Source organism: Crocuta crocuta, unplaced genomic scaffold, assembly GCF_008692635.1.
Source record: "Crocuta crocuta isolate KB4526 unplaced genomic scaffold, BGI_CrCroc_1.0 scaffold6, whole genome shotgun sequence".
NCBI lineage: Eukaryota > Metazoa > Chordata > Mammalia > Carnivora > Hyaenidae > Crocuta > Crocuta crocuta.
In genome coordinates this window covers 1,225,287-1,242,525 of record NW_027531917.1, presented here as the reverse complement: position 1 = coordinate 1,242,525, position 17,239 = coordinate 1,225,287, and the positions used below count along the sequence as shown (strand labels likewise).

The 17,239-nt window shown below is 36.2% G+C and overlaps 1 protein-coding gene across 13 annotated transcripts in view; it reads left to right on the top strand.

Moving 5' to 3' along the window:
• The window catches only part of ZPLD1 (zona pellucida like domain containing 1), a 335,829-nt gene that overhangs the window by 110,468 nt on the left and 208,122 nt on the right, over positions 1–17,239 (top strand). For 12 of the 13 annotated variants that reach the window (XM_077774866.1, XM_077774861.1, XM_077774867.1 and 9 more), the window contains one exon: positions 1,780–1,839. The exons of the other annotated variant lie outside the window; for it this stretch is intronic. The gene's annotated coding sequence lies outside the window, so the exon portion shown is untranslated. The remainder of the gene's footprint in view (positions 1–1,779; positions 1,840–17,239) is intronic. 13 annotated transcript variants of the gene reach the window in all.

Below are 17,239 nucleotides of genomic sequence, written 5' to 3'. Positions count from 1 at the left end.
CAGTCTATGGAGAAGCCCAGGGCAATATTTGTCAATGGAGAATTAGAAAATGCACAAGAATTATAACCCACCATAATGGAAATGAGAGAAGAATCTTGGATTCTAGGGAGAAATAGTAAAATATTCGTTTTAGCAAAATGAAAAAATTCAGCCTTGAGGAAACCCAGTTTGGAAAGTTTTTTTTCTGAGCTTGATATTTCTTTTTTTTCACTCTTCAATCAATATGTCATAAGCAGTTTCTGAGGAGCAAAGACATGCATAAATAGAAACATATATATTCATCTCTATCTCTAACTCTACCTCTATGTCTAATCTCCATCTCCATATCATCTATATATCTGTATGTCTATATATCTATCTACCTATAGCATCTATCTCTGTATCTATGTATCTATCCATCCACCCATCCATCCATCTATCTATCTATGGGAAATTTTAGAGGCATTCTGAGAGAATCAAGTGGCTTGGAAAAAAACTGATTATTACAAGGTTCAGGTCGGGAAGCAGAGACAGAAACTGGGAAGGGAAGACATATAAATCTAAGGGACCAAATGGACTGAAAATTGACCAGAAAGAGTGCTGTTTATTCCAAGGCAGAAATTAACTTGTTTTCTTGTAAAATGTCGGATTAAGCCAGAGAATCCAAAATCTTGAGGACAACATTTAAATATTTCATAACAAGGAAAACCTCAGAGCATACTCAAATTATTTTCTGTGATGATACAAGAAGGTGATGTATATTTAAAACTTTTTAATGGTGTATTCAGTTCAGAATTTTCAACTGCTCTGTAGATTGTAACTGCTGAGAACCTATTGAAAAGTCTTATAACCTATACTAGTAAATGTTAGCTTGGTGTTGTGCGTGTCATATAAATAAGGCCATACAGCTGGCTGGAATGTTAGGGCTAGCTGTTGCTTGCCTTCATAATGGTGTTGGAGAGCTGGGTATAGAGACTTATGAAGATGTTTGTAAAGACTTGAATCTTAAGATATGGCACTTGTCCCCATCAATTGGTCACAAATACATTTCTTTAGCATTTCCCTTGACTGACTGACCATCTAACAAAACTTTTATTTTTGACCCAAGCCAATTTTTCACATTCTACATCAGGTAAGAAGAGAAATAGGGTTAAGACTCTGAGCTTCACAAGGTTTTCTCCAGTATTTGCTTTCCTTATTTGAGGCCTCATTTATCTAAAAAATTTACAATCACGCAAGTAGAAACCAAGCCACACCAAAAGAGAGTTAGGAGATGGATCTTACAAGGAACTAGCATCCAAACTTTCCACTCATCCAGTCTCAAGCTGTCTTTCAAGAGGATCCTATTCAACATTTTCTGGGAAGCCTTTCTTAGGCCATTCAAGAACCTCCTGAATTTTTCATTCTTTAAGTTCTTTTTTTTTAAGTTTATTTATTTTCTTATTTGCTTATTTATTTATGTATTTGGAGACCATGCACAGAGGAGGAGCAGAGAGAGAGGGAGAAAATTTTAAGCAGAATTCATGTTATCAGCATAGAGCTCAAGTGGGACTTGATCTCAGTAATTGTGAGATCATGACCTGAGCTGAAATCAGTAGTCAAACGTTTAACTGATTAAGCCACCTGGATGTCCTGAAATCTTGTCATATGAGTAATCCACCCCACATGCTAGGACTAGTTTGGATTGTGTATTTCCTAATCTCTCATAGGTGTGTATTAAGTGGTCCTATATGTCAATGGGGAGTTACAAGCTTTGTGAAGGAAGGACATCTTATTCTTTTCTCTATCTGCACATTTTAGGCATGTATTAAATGCACTTCATGCTGATAAGTCCTGCAGGAGCAGAGAAAGTCCTCAAAGGTAAGGAGTCATATATTCTAAATATTTTTTACTAGATAACAGGGGCATTTAATACACAGTAAATACCATTGCACAATGAAAATAAGGAAAACACCTCTCAGATTCTAACAGAATCCCTGTTTTTTCAGTCTTATTCCTGAATTTTATTTCCTCTTGCTGCAAGTAGCAAGCACTTTGTTGGGCTAGACATGATTCTTCCATTAAAAGCAACTGTTCTGAATCAAGGAAAACAAAATTAAATAAAATGAGAAGGGAATGAGCAATAGTAACAGGCTCAACACCCTTTTGTTAGGGGATTAAAGCATTAATCATCCTATTATCTGCTATTTTGAGCTTTGCCAAAGTTGCTAGAGGTCGATAAGCATTAGTTCCAATTAAAGAACTTTAGAACTTTCCCTCTTATATCACCCACTGTTTTGGATTGAAAGAAGATGGATGATGATAACATGGTCTCAATAGTTTAATTGCAACTTCTTTCCAATTTTTGCTAAGAAATTGTAGAAAAGGCTACTTTGGATTTAAAAAATTAAGAGCTTCATTGTCAGAAAGTATCACTAATGCATATAATTACTATTTTAGATTCTCAGGAAGGTCTAAAGACAGACATTTCATTTTAATACTTGCTATTCAATTGCATTAGTGACATTTGCTAATAACCTAAGGAAGTTACCTATTGCAGCGGTGAGTTTCGAGTTGCAAAGTTTAGCATTTTGACATGGGATGCCAACACTATGTATAATGCACATAAAGAGAGCAAGAATCAATAAACATGTCAATTTAAAAATGTTAAAAACCTGAAATATTCCCCAATAACTCCATTAGGAAAGACAAAATGTAATTGACAGTAGCAGTTATTTCTTGACAGACTGCCCAATAGATTGGTTTGCAGAATTGCCACAATTCACATTTAAAAAGTTAGGAGAATACTGGCAGATTGAGTTGGCAAGTAAACTAATTTTGCAAAGTGGAAAACATGGGTAGGTTAATTACTGAAGCTTCGAGACATTATTCTTCAGAGCTCTGCTTCCTTAACTGATAGATGGAGTAAAAAATAAAAATTTTAGTCTTCTCCCACCTTTAGAGAACTACCTAATATGATTAAAAATATTGGATAATTAATTATTCAGTCTTTAATATTTTTCAATTATCCCTCAAACATCCTTCCTGGATAGTGAGATGAAAGCTCAGTGTCTCATTACCAGATGTTAGGTTTATTTGTGCATACTATTAAAACACTTAGTGGCCAGTTTATTTTGTTATTTAGAGGAGGAAGAAAGATGACTGAGTTTAAAAGTTGTAGTCTACTCCATTGTGGTGCTTTGGCTCAAAGGAAGTAGTCTCAAGCCAACCATAGAGATGAATCAGCTTGGAAAGCATGGGGTTTTATGACTACATTTAAAAAGTCACTTGATTTTTCTCATTATAAAAATTTGAGTTGAAAAGGAAAAATAAATTACTAAAAATCACATCATCTAAAGAAAACTATTAATGTTCTGATTTCATATTTCACTTTTTCTGTGCAGAAAATTTCTGTACAGCATTGTCCATCTTTATATTCAATTGTGGATTTTTTTTAGCTTAACATATAGTTTAAGATTGTTCCTGTGTTAACTCAAATTATTAATGGATATGTGTGTTCTGTTGAGTGGGGGTTCTTTAACTTACTTACCTATTATCATATTGAATATTTGACTAATATTCAGTTTTTTACTACTTGAGTAAAGCTATGGTAGAAATCTTTTAAAATATGGCTCTTTGATATTTTGGGTTATTTTTCTAGGGCTGATTTACTAGGGTAGAATTTTTAGTCAAAGGTATGATAATATAATAGGATGATAAAATGGAAGTTTTGACTGAGGTAAAAAGGCACAAGATATAACATATTACATAGGAGCTATAAGACAAGTTGCCACATTTTAAGAAGATTATTAAAAACCAGTTACATCTGTCTTAAATTATTTTATAACATCATGAATATAGAGGGTCATTATTTGAATATTAGAGGGAGTTTTGGGTGTGAGATTTTTTCTGTGAGTCTCCTCACTTGCCCTCCAGCGAAATGAATGGGGTGTGCCTATACCTTACCTCACCTTAGGTAATTCAGCAATGCCCCTATTGGTTTCAATGATGTGTTGGACCAATTTTTGACTCACACCTGACAGACCAAGAGGTGAGTAACTATCTGGCTAAATGCTGTGATGAGAGTACAGAGGAGAAAGTGCCAGATGGGGCAATTTGAACTCCCAAAGTTTGCCATGTATCAATGTGTGAAACTTTTTCTTGGCCACATGTTGGCAGTTGCATGAGAGAAAGCCAATATAACTTCATCTTCAGTCCTGTTCAGCAGTTATTTGACATTGCAGCAGATTCTTGGGGATTGAAAGGCTAAGTACCAAGCCTAAGAAAAAGATGCGTTTGCTATTGTTGAGGAAACTGCTTGTAAGAGAAAAAGGGAAAACAGACTCAGCATCACAAGAGAACACATTCTAAATGTGTCAAGTTTAAGGTAGTGTGAGAATCCAGATGCAAGTGCCTAGCAAACAGTGGAGCATAGATTTGACTCAGAGAGGCCTTGATGAAAGATGTGAATATTGGATCAATCACATGTACAGGAATGTGGGAGGCTTAAAACAGATCAAAGACGGTACAGAATGAGTTGAATAGAGGGTCAGAGTCAGAATCCTGGCTTATATCTGCCTGGAAGAGGATGAGAAACTGGCAAGAGACTAAGAAAGGAAGAAGAGATCTAAGGAGATCCAGGACTGAGCAGTGTCATTGAAGCCAATGTTGGAGAGAATTCCAAATAAGGCATAGTCAATAAGGATGTCAGAAAGTTGGGTTTTTAAGATTCACTTGTTTTTGGCAAATAGTAGGACACTGGTGATTGTACCCACATAACCTCACTGTAATGATCAGGGCAGGATCCTGACTACAATTGGTCGAATGGTGGTGAATGGGTAGAGAAGGGGGAGTGTTTGGGTGAGGACCATTATTTCTAGGTTTTTAATTGTGAAAGGAATGGGAAATATATTTTAGTGAGAGAAAGGCTTGAAAGATCAAAGGAAAGACTTGAGCATGTGAATAGATTATGGGGAAGGTGTCAGTAATGTAAGATTAAGAGAGAGGATCAACTAATGGGTTTAGATCTTGGAGAAGACAAGAGGAGATTAGATTAAGAATCTCCTGCCCCTCTGAATTAAAAACTGTTAAACACTTATGTTTGCATGTATAGAAGGATTAGAAGGAACTTAACGGAGGACAATGGGGGAGAAGAAGGGGAAAAATAGTGGGGGCGAGGGAGGGAGGCAAACCAGGAGAGACTCTTGAATGCTGAGAACAAACTGAAGGCAGATGGTGGGGGAGGGGAAGGGAGGTGATGGGCATGGAGGAGGGCACTTGTGGGGATGAGCACTGGGTGTTATATGGAAACCAACTTGACAATAAACTCCTAAAAAAATAAAGAACCATTCAGAGACTAGAAAAAAAAATAAATAAAAACTGTTAAACAGTATGCTACATAAGGCAAGGAATGCTATGCAGCCTTAAAATGAATGAAATCATTTTTTAGCATTGCAGGGAAGCCTCTAATATATATTATAAATATAAAAAGTCAGGTAAATAGTGTAAACAGTATGCTACCAGGACTACAGTGAATGATCATATGGATTGTATACTAATATGTGAATGATGTCTGTCTGGAATTGTGTGCTGCATGGTCCTTTAGGTGACACATTACCCTTACCAGAGGACACTTTTCAAGATTCTCTATGGTCCTTTGTTGTGGTCAATGTTCATAAGAGTAATTTTTTGATCATTTAACTTTTATCTATTTATTCAAGGATATTTATCAATCAGACTGATGGATCAGATTCTCTGCTGATAACTATATTTTTAAATTGAACATTAATAAAGTGGCCTTCTGCTGATAATTTAGTTCTTCATGTCACTTGTTCACAGGAAGAGAATGTGTTGGCATAATCACATGAGTGTTTCTGCTTGATGGTTGAGCCTCTTCTAAATGAATAAATTGTCATTGTGGTGTATAATATCAGTCTGTGAGAACTTGATTAATGAGAGCCCACCCCTCAGACTCAAACCTACATTAGTATGCTAACAAAACCATGTATTTTGCCCTGTTCCTGCAAGCTAAAGACCAGTTCCTAGACTGTAGTGAATTCATTAAGCTCAATTTTACTTGTGCAGACTCCTTGGAGGCAGACATCTTGGCTTTTCCTGTTGATGTTGTTAAAGAACATCATCATCCTACCATTAGGATGGTAGGGAAGACTTTATTCAAGTGGAGACTACCTCGATAGGTTTAGGGACCACTGCAATGGGATTTTGCTGTTGAGGAGAGAGATTGGGTTCAACTTTGAATATGGCATGAGCAAGTGGGAATTTAGAGCCAAGAAGCATGGTGGGGGTCAATGGATGGAGAATTACTAAAAGGAAACATGAGGAGTAAGGTGAGACTCTTGCTAAACTGGCCTAACAGGATTTTTGCTGAAGGTAGGCCAGGGTGATCACATCACCTGGGGGATAGTGGAGGATGAGGAATCTGATCAGATATTGAGGGTGCTCACATACTAAGGATGGGGCATTCTGGCTAAACTCACTTAGTGGGGTTCTTGCGGAGATAAATATACAAGAACAAAAGTCAGGCCATAGTTGAAAAAGAGCTCAGAGTAGCCTCAGAAGAATTTGGGCAAGGAGAAAATCTTGGTCAATGCCCCTTTGCTATATGGGGGGATTTATTCTTCTTTTCCTCCTTTTTTTTAAATGTTTACTTATTTATTTTGAGGGAATGGGAGCAGAGAGAGAGAGAGAGAGAGAGAGGGAGAAAGAGAGAATTCCAAGCATGCTCTGTATTGTCAGTGCAGAGCTGGATGTGAGGCTTGAACTACGAACTGCAAGATCATGACCTGAGATAAAACCAAGAATCGTACGCTTAACTGACTGAGGCACCCAAATGACCCATGGGGCATTTTCTGCTGAAATGCAGTGGCTTGATTGCCTCAGTCTTCTAAAGAGTCTTGTGCATAGGGGTATGTGAGACAGTGGAGGGTGTGAATATGTGGAATGGGGGAAAAACGGAATTGGAACCTGAAAAGGGTTGTTGAGCCTTATCAAAGATGTAGCTAGATTGTCTCAGTTGGCTAAGGACTTCCAGTCTTTAAGCTCCGTATCCCAGGAATTCCTTCAGTTCCAGGCAAACCAGAACCATAGGTCACCTTAGTTTCAGCTCACTTTGGAGACTAAAAATTTATTTAAAAAAAAAATCCGTAGGATTCAGTGATTTCTTCTAGAGGGTTTCAGCATCCAGGGAGTGGAGCCAAGAAGATGGGTGTTTGGATTGATCCCACATGACCTGGGGAATTGTTGAGAAACAATGATGGGTTGGGGATGTTGAGAATAGAAATGATCTAGGGAGGTCAAGGCTGGAGGTAAGGCCAGGCTGGCCACATGTCTGAGCAACATCTTGGGTCTGCATCTTCTGAGTGTAATCTCCTGTTCTGTGCTTACCACGGGAGGCAATACTGACTGGAAGAGCAGGACACTGTCTCAATCAGGTAATCTTGTTTCTCAGTCAAAAGTGTAGAATAAAACAATTTAGGCAGGCAAGAGCAGGAAACCCTCAAGCAAGAAAAATACCCAAATTGTGCCTTCCTCATATCCATCTTTCTTCAAGGTTTTTGTAGAATCATGCAATATTAGAACCTGAAGAGACCTCAGTGTTTTTCTGGTCCAATTTTTTCCTTGGTCGTCTGGCAGGGTTAAAATAATGTTTCCATTACACCTGAGCATGTAAAGATTCATTGAGATTTTCTCCACAGTTGTGAGAGTGAAGCAATCACTAAATAAGCAGTTCAATTCGGTTAAAAAGAAATCAGAAGAAACCACAACACAAACTGTTAGCCAGTTTCTTGCAAGTCTCTTAACAATATTGCTTCAATGCTTAACATGTTAATCCACTGCTAAGATAATATCATTGGAAAAGAGATTCATTCTACATACCCTATAGACTGAGATTCATAACAGCCATATGGCTACTGATAAATAAATGATCAGTATTTTAAAGAACAAATTTATTGCTCAATACTGTATAATCTTGTGATTACCGAATCTAAAACAGCAGTCTAAATTGTTATTAAATTCATTTCAGAAACAATTATTAAATGTTTATAATTGTGGGCCAATATTTAGATGCTGTAGGGCAGAAATTAACAATTCATTTACCTTGAATGGGTTAGTCTAGTGAGATGGGCAGAATATACCCATTCCCTATCCCTCCTCCACCCCTTCCAAAGATGCCTAGATCCTAATCCTGGGAACCTGTGACTATGTTATGTTACATGGCAAGGAGGAATTAAGGTTGAAGATGGAATTAAGCTTGCTGGTCAGCTGATGTTAAAATTGGGAGATTATCCTGGGTGGACCCTATGTAATAACAAGGTTCCTTAAAATATGGAGAAAGGAGACAGAAGTCAGTGTCAAAGTTATGCAGTGTGACAAAGCCATTGCTGGCTTTGGACATGGAAGGGAGCCACTAACCAAGGAGTTCAAGAAGGTTCTAGACGCTTTCTAGGAAAGGCAAGTAAATAGATTTCCCCTACAGCCTTCAGAAAGGAACACAGCCCTGCTGACACCTTGCTTTTAATCCAGTGAGACTTGTTTTGTACTTCTGACTTCCAGAACTGTGAGATAATAAATTTACATTGTTTTAAGCCACCAAGTTTGTGGTAATTTGTTATAGCTGCAATGGGAAACTAATACAGCAAATAACAGAGAGGAGTAAAGGGGTATCGTGGAAACCACATGGAGTAGTGGCACTGTGGCAATCTGGAGAAAGCTAACCCAACGCATGGCTTATATCCAGCTCTAGCCAATATGTCTGAAGCAAATAAAGGTGCAGAGTTGCCAAATTTTTCTATTTTTCAAAATAAGGTGAAAATGCAGATTTCTATGTGAAGTTTACTGTTTTCATTTAATTATTTGGAACTGATTCAAATAATAAACTCTTGCACATGTACACAAATAGATGCATATAAGGATATTTATCAGAGTATTGTTTGCAATAGCAAAGAAAAACACACTAAATATCAAATATGGGTACAAGTAAATAAATATAAGTATATATGATAAAAAAAAACTTTAGTCAAAATCAATGAACTATACATTCTAAACATGTTAAGTAAAGATATAAAAAAGAATGAGATATATAGCATATCTCATTTATTAGTATAAAAATATACCCATAAAAATAATACATCATGTAGGGCTACTTTTATGTAGAAATAGAGTGTGATGAGGGATGGCAGCTGAATGGGTGCAAAATGCCAGGATAAAAGAGATAATAGTAAAAGAGGATGTGCATGGTCTAATGTTCATAGGCTATGAATGGAGGCACCCAACCAATTTTGAATGATTACTATGTAGGCCAGAGCAGAAAAGACTGTAAGTCTGGTTAGAACCATAGGTTTCTTCTGGAGATACCAAAATAGCCAGGACATAGTCCATCCCTTCAAAAGTTTCACGGAGAATTGGGACAGAAAGATGTGTAAATGAGGTAAAATTTTAAAAACCTGCAGTTATAAAAAAGTGAACATTTGTTCATTTATTCAACTTCCATTCAAATATTTATTAAGCACCTGCTATGCTTCTAGCAGTTTAATGGCAGTATGCTTATGTAGTACAAGATTTGGTTTTAAGAGTAGCAAGAGCTCTGCTTATATCCTACCCAGCCTTCATGCCAAGAGTAGGTTCAACAATGGTACCATGACTGTTAGCCTTTCTGAGTCTTGGATTCTTCTTTGGCATAATGGGCAATGATTCACTTTATGTTCTAATTCCATGTGGGGTCGTTGTGAGGAAGTAAGGGAGAAGACTCTTGTGAAGTTGCGAAGCATTCTTTGGATAGGAGACACCATTACCAGGCTTCATTTCTCTTTTTTTTGGTATGGTTCACCTTCTCCCTCCACTTTTCCTCTCTAACTTGCTACTGCCTCTATCTCACCCAGGTTCACATTGCTGGTGCCAAACATTGCCATGGGACATCAGGCTTCCTGCCCATTCTCCATTAATCTGCCTTGTGATTTAAACAAGACAGATCTTCCTAAAATACCTCCTTTATCACTAAGTCATAAACTCACAAGGGAAGGAATTTAGATGCCTTCCTCAGCCTTGTGCATATTGTAGGAATCCCACAAGGTTCACCTTGGAAACTTCCTCTTGTATCTGTTTCTGATATTTCCAGTAATTTTTCTCTAAATTGCCTGCTATGGTGAGAATGTGGTCGTATTTTCCCTTTGTTCTAGATAATTCCTTTACCCATGTTTCACCAATTGAAACCATCTTCTCCCCTACATGCAGTTACAAAATTCATTTGTGGGGAAAACTTGTCTGGAATAGAAGTATTCATGCTGTGATGTTTCCTGGAAAAAAAAATTATTCCTGATAATAGTATCTGCCTAATTCCCACTGATACACATCTGTTCCATAAAGAAACATCTCTTTGGAATCAGTGGGATATCAGAACAAGTCATCAAGGAAATATGAAAATCAAGTTGGGGACAAATTTTCAGTTTGGAACCAAATACCTCTATCAGAATGATAGAACAACCCAAATGTTGGGTTTATTAGCTCTTATCAACAATTTAAAACTATAAGCTTCTGATGAAACATTTACCTAAAAGTCATGAAGAGACTGCTCTGCTTCATAGTTGGAGCTCTTGAATATTTTTGGTGTTAAAGCAGTGCCTGACTATAGAAGGATGTTAGCTATAAACCGAAGCTGTTTCCTGGAGGGAACCCATATTGCAATAACTCCCAGTCAACCGAAGTTATCTGCAAACCAAGAAAGAGTTGAATTCCTCGTATTTACTTTTTATTGTTTGAAAATTGCTATCACGTTGCAAGTGTTATAGATGTTTTGGAAAGAAGAATGGGGCCTTATTAGAAACATCCCTGGGGCTTAATTTAGCATTACTTGCAGGAGATGGAAGAAGTGGTTTCATACTGAAAAAAGCAATGTCTGAGAAATATTATCAGTAACATGCTACTAACTCTAAAGGGTGGGCTGATTAGAATCAGTAGGAGTTTGGCTACATAAAAACAGCATTATTAGAACTTGTGCGAAGAAGGGAAACAGGATGTAGCTGTATTGGTAAAGTAGGTTGTGCTGGGGAGGAAGGAATCTCTTAAAGGGTTAAAAAAAAAAAAGAAAAGAAAAGCATTAATATGTCCCTTGCGGAGCTGTTAGCCATCAGTTTATTCTTCCAAAGGACTCGGTGCATTTTATGAAGTGTAAATATGACTCATGGGCCTCTAGAGTATTTGGCAGGTAGGAAATATTATAAAGAGAATAAAACCACTAAAGTTTTGACTCATCTCCAGATGTACAACGTTGAAAGTGAAATTTGGATTTGAATCCAGATTGTTGTTGTTGCTGTTTTTCCCCATGGAAACTCCTTTACTGCCAAATGTGATGTTTGAAATATTTTTTGTACCAATTGAGCACTCACTTCACAAAACATTTTAATTACAGTTCTCATGGTCTTCCTATGTTTGTTCTGACAATATAAATTATTTTTATCTCAAAATCGTTGGGAGGAAAAAGAAATTAACCTAAATGATTAGGGTAATAAGACATCATTTGATTTTTGAGATCATACCTTTCAGAATCTGGGTTAATTAAAAAATATTTTTATTTAAATTAGTTTTTTAAATTATAACAAAGTAAACCATGCACATAATAAAAAATTCAAATAGTGCATGATGAGTTTAAAATGGAAAGTAAATATCTCTCATTCTGACTTCCATTCCCATGCCCCAGAGGTTAACCACTAACTTTCTTTTATATGCTTTTTTATGTTCCTGTAAGATCGTTTTACTTTGTATATGCAAGAATTACATAACATACATCCTATATCTCTTTGATTATACAAATTGATTGATTATATACATACTGTTTTATACCTTGCCATTTCACTCACCAGAATATCTTGGTCATCTTCTTTCCAAGTCAGTGCATTTAGACATTTCTTTTCCAACAGTGGTACATTATTCTATTTTGGGTTTTTACTGTAATGATTTAAACAGTTCTCTATTGATAAACATTTAGGTTGTCATTCCTACTGTGTGTGTGCACACAGGTGCGTGCATGCATGCTAAAACAAACAGTGCTACAGTTGATCTCCTTATATGTATGTTTGCACATTCATGTGAGTATCACTGGAGGAAAAATTCCTCCATGTAGGATTTCTTGGCCAAATGGAAAATGTGTGTGTTACATTTTACCAGATATTTCCAAATTGCCTTTATAGAGGGTGTATTAGCATCTGCTCTCTAACAAAAGTGCAGAAAATGAACTTCATGTTAATTCCCTCAGTGGAATTGTGTATTGTAAAACTGTCTGATAGTGGTGTCCCATTGCTATATTTATATATCTTTAGTAAAAGAGTGAGTTTGGGGATCTTTCTCTATTTGTTTCCCATTTAAGTTCTTGTTTCTGAAATTCTAGCTCATGTCTTTGGCCTAATTTTCTAACAGATTGCTTAGTTATTTCTCACTGATTTGTTAGACCATTTTTTATATAGAAAAGTATTCATTATTTTTCTCATACATCTTTAAAATAGTTTTCCTAGTGTTTTTGCATTTTGTCTTTGTAATGATTATTTTTTGCACATTGGATTAAAAAATTATATATCAACACAGATCAAATTCTTTAGGATTTCTGGTTTGATGTTTAGGAAGGGTTTCTCATTGTAAGTTTATGAAAATATTCAGTCACATTTTATTTGAGTTCTTCTACATTTTAATTCTTTTCACACTTAAATCTTTGATCCATCTAAAATATATTTGGTAGTAAGGAATGAGGTAGATAATTATTTTATTTCCTTTTCCAAATGAAAAAGATGGTGGATTGGTAGATAACAGTTTCTGAGGGGTTTTTTTTGGTCTGAATTTCCTTAAATTGAATAATCTATCATTTCCTTAATGAAGTAAAATTCTTTATCTTGTTCAGTTTAACTCCTTAAAAAATTTATTTTTCTTGGATTTTTGAAGGAATCAGCTCTTGACTGTATTTTCCTGCCCAATTTATTCTTTTCCTAGTTCACTTTTATTGTTCTCTTCCTTTAATTTTCAAGTTTTGGGTATTTTTCCTAGCTTTTGAATTGAGTTATTACTTTATTTTATTTTTCCTTCTTTAATAACATATTTTAGAATATGATTATTCTGTTAAAATATTGCTGTAGCTGTGTTTTCTAGGTTCTGGTGTGTGTGTATTCACAATAGTTATTTTCCAGTTGGGCTACAATCTAAAACCTTGATGTGAAATATAAGTTTCAAATGGTTGGAGTTTTTTCTTTGTTTCCTCTTTTTCTTGAATCATATAAGTATTTGTTTTATTGTACTATGGCCAATGAATACTTCCTGTAGTATTTATATTTTTATGTGAATTATGATGGTTTTCTCTTTGGCTTAATATGTAATCAGTTTTTGGACATGTTCCATGGGCCCTCCAAAAAAAGATGCATCCTCCTTTTGTGTGATATAGAATTCAGTGGATCACTCATTCACTCAATAATTTATAAAAACATATTTTCATTTTCAAGTTAAGTATTTATATGTGCCAGATTTCATTCTAGGCAGAAAGGATGGTAGAGTGTATAAGACAAAATAAATCTCTATGTTTGTGGAGCTTTCATTCTGGTAAAAAAGATGGAAAGTAATCAAGCAAATAAATACAGGTACATTTTCATTACTGACAAATGCTTTAAAGAAAAGTAAATCAGGGGAGGCACCTGGGTGGATCAGTCAGTCAAGCACAGATTCTTGATTCTGGCTCAGGTCATGATCTTATGATTTGTGTATCAGCCCTATGGTCTGGCTCTGCACTCACAGCGCACAACGTGCTTGGGATTCTCTATCCCTCTCTCTGTGTTCCTCTCCTGCTCATTCTCTTTCTCTCTCTCTCAAAATAAATTAATAAACTTCAAAATAAAAATAAATCAGGTAAGGAGAAGTGGAATGGCTGAGGAGATGGGAGAGCACCATGTGAGGGTTCTCAGCAAAGGCCTCCCTGAAGGGTGACGTTTGAGCAGGTGATGCAGAAGTGAGTGAGGGAGCAGCAAACCTGGCAGAGGAGCAGAATTGATGGTGTAAAATCTAGGTGTCACAGGGGAGCAGGCTCAAAGGTCCAAATGACTAGTGTGTCGTGAGTGAAGAGGAACAGGGTAGAAGCTAGGTCAGAGAGACAGGATGGAGCCATGATAGTGAGTTTGGAAAACTCCTGGAGATTTTTGAACCAGAGGGTTACACTATCTTATTTATGCTTTTAAAATGTCACTCAAGTGGTTACCTATCAAGTCTGCTTTATTATGATATTTAAATATTCTTTGTGTCTTTACTTATTATACTTTTGTCTACTTAATTTGTCAAAGTCTCAGAGGATTGGGGTAAAGACTTCTTTCTGTTTATTTCTGCTTTGCATGCCATGCTTTCTTTTTGTGCATTGATGCTAAGTTAGTTAGGAATTAAAGTTTCAAGCAGATTGGATTTTCATTGTGGATTGTATTTTTATTACTTTAAATACCTCTTTCTTTCCCTGTGTAATGATTTTTTCCCCTTGAATTCACCCATTATATGTTAATATTACAATGCTTGATATATTTTTATTCACATGTGCTTTGCATGCCTTTGCTTATCCCTTTTTCTAAAAAATTCCATCATTGTTTCCTCTACATTTATCTTTGTTATACAAAGAGTTGGATTTTTAAAAAATTTTTTCAAATGTTTTATTTATTTCTGAGAGAGAGAGAGACAGACAGACAGACAGACAGACATAGCAGGAGCAGGGGAGGGTCAGAGAGAGAGGGAGACACAGAATCTGAAACAGGCTCCAGGCTCCGAGCTAGCTGTCAGCACAGAGCCTGACGCAGGGTTCCAACCCACAAACCATGACATCATGACCTGAGCCAAAGTCAGAGGCTTAACCAACTGAGCCACTCAGGCGCCCCAAGAGTTGGATTTTAAAATCCAATATATTTTTGTTTTTTTGCTAAAGATCTGTTTTTTTAAAAAATATTTATTTATGTATTTATTTATTTAATGTTTTATTTATTTCTGAGAGAGACAGACAGACAGACAGACAGACAGACAGCATGAACAGGGGAGGGTCAGAGAGAGAGGGAGATACAGAATCTGAAACAGGCTCCAAGCTTTGAGCTAGCTGTCAGCACAGAGTCCGACGTGGGGCTAGAATCCATGAACCCTGAGATCATGACCTGAGCCGAAGTTGGATGCTTAACTGACTGAGCCACCCAAGCATGCCTCATTTATTTTGAGAGAGAGAGAGAGAGAGAGAGAGAGAGAGAAGATCCCAAGCAGGCTCCACATCTATAGTGCAGAGGCTGATGCAGGGCTGGATCCCATGAATTGTGAGATCACGACCTGAGCCAAAATCAAGACTGGGACGTTTAACTGACTGAACCACCCAGGCACCCCTAAATGATCTGGTTTTGTTTGTGTGTTTTTTCATTTTATCATTAGATTTATACTCTATATTTAAGTGTTTGGTGGTTAGCTCTCTAAATTCATAGGTACCTAAGTCAATTTCTTGACTTCACATGGTTTATATTGAATAGTTACTTGGAGATTTGTAGAAGTTAACACGCATATTTTGCTACTTCCCCTCTTAATAATCTGCCTCCTTTAAGAATAGTTACATTATGTCATATAATCTATTCCCCTCAGTCATTTAGACATTTCAAATTTCTTCATTCCACAGCAAATTTCTTGAGCTCTTTATTTTTTGTTTCTACTCAACAGTTTTTGTTTGTTTGTTTGTTTTGTTTTTAAATTCAAGAAAGCCTCAGAAGTGTATTGTATTCTTGCTTTTCTTGTAAGGTCCATCCAGTGATCCAGTGTTTTAATACTTAAATAAAATTTGGCTATGGTATGCCATTTTAAGGTCAAGTTTATTTCCCATAAGAGTTTATAGACACTGTGACACAAATTGGAAGTTTTTTCCTCTATTATATCATCTTCATCAATACCAATATAAATACCAGGATCCTCCATTTGTTTCTTCCCGATCCATCATCTTCTCTCTAATCATGTGCATCACTTCATCTTCTTAATCCTGTTCCTCTCTGTCTATATTTTTAAAACTGCTTCTTTATTACTCTGCCTTCAAAAAGGATGAAATCTCGCCATTTGCAACAACATGGATGGAACTATAGTATATTATGCTAAGTGAAATAAGTCAATCAGAGAAATACAAATACATGATTTCACTCATATGTGGAATTTAAGGAACAAAACAGATGAACATAGGGGAAGGGAAGGAAAAATAAGATAAAGACAGAGAAGGAGACAGACCATAAGAGACCCTTAAATACAGAGAACAAACTGAGGGTTGCTGGAAGAGAGGTAGGTGGGGGCATGGGTTAAATGGGTGATGGGCATTAAGGAGGTCACTTTTTGGGATGAGCACTGGGTGTCATGTGTAAGTGATGAATCACAGGGTTCTACTCCTGAAACCAATTCTATACTGTATGTTAAATAACTTGAATTTAAATAAACAAATTAGGTACTTAAAAAATAAAGTAAATATGAATTCATTTACCATAAAAAAATAAAAAATAAAATTGCCTTCTAATTTTAGGTGTTTTCATGTGGTTTTCATTTCGGTAGTGATTTTATTTCATTTTTTTAGGGCTTCCATTTGTCACCTCTTCTTTGGTTTCTTTGTCTTCTTTGAGCTCTTTATCCTCCCATAATCCATGTTAACTTTATTAGGAATTTATTTTCATTGACAATTTCTTTTTTTTTTAAATACTCTTCTAATGTTTAGTTTAGTTTAGTTTTCATTTTTCCCACACAACAAGGTGGTTTTATTAAAGCACGGGGACAGGGCCAGTGAGCAGAAAGAGCTGCACTGGGATTGTGAGGGGTGACTGATTATACACTTGGGAGTTCAGGGAGTTAAAGGCAAGGGGAAGTTCCAAAAGGATTTTCATATACTAAAAAGGCTCATATTTAGTATATTTTCATATACTAAAGAAGGATCCTGGAGGCCTTGCATTTATCAAGCTAAGGTTGTTTTTTCCTTTAGCAAGTCATGAAAATTAATTTTTGTTTCTTATATTTTCTAACTCCTCTGTAATACCTTAGTATAGACCTTGTGCTGGTTCTGTGGTTCAACTTTAAGTGAGGTCCTTAGACGGGGGCCTCTATATGCCCAGCGATGGTGTGGGGGAAGGATGGGAGGACCAATCTGATCTTGGACTATAGTTTTACAGCTTTCTTTAAAAAGCCTCTCTATTATTCTCCCTCTGAGAATGACTCCCCTTAGTTTTTGTGTCTTTTTTTTTTTTTTTTTTTTTTTTTTTTTTGT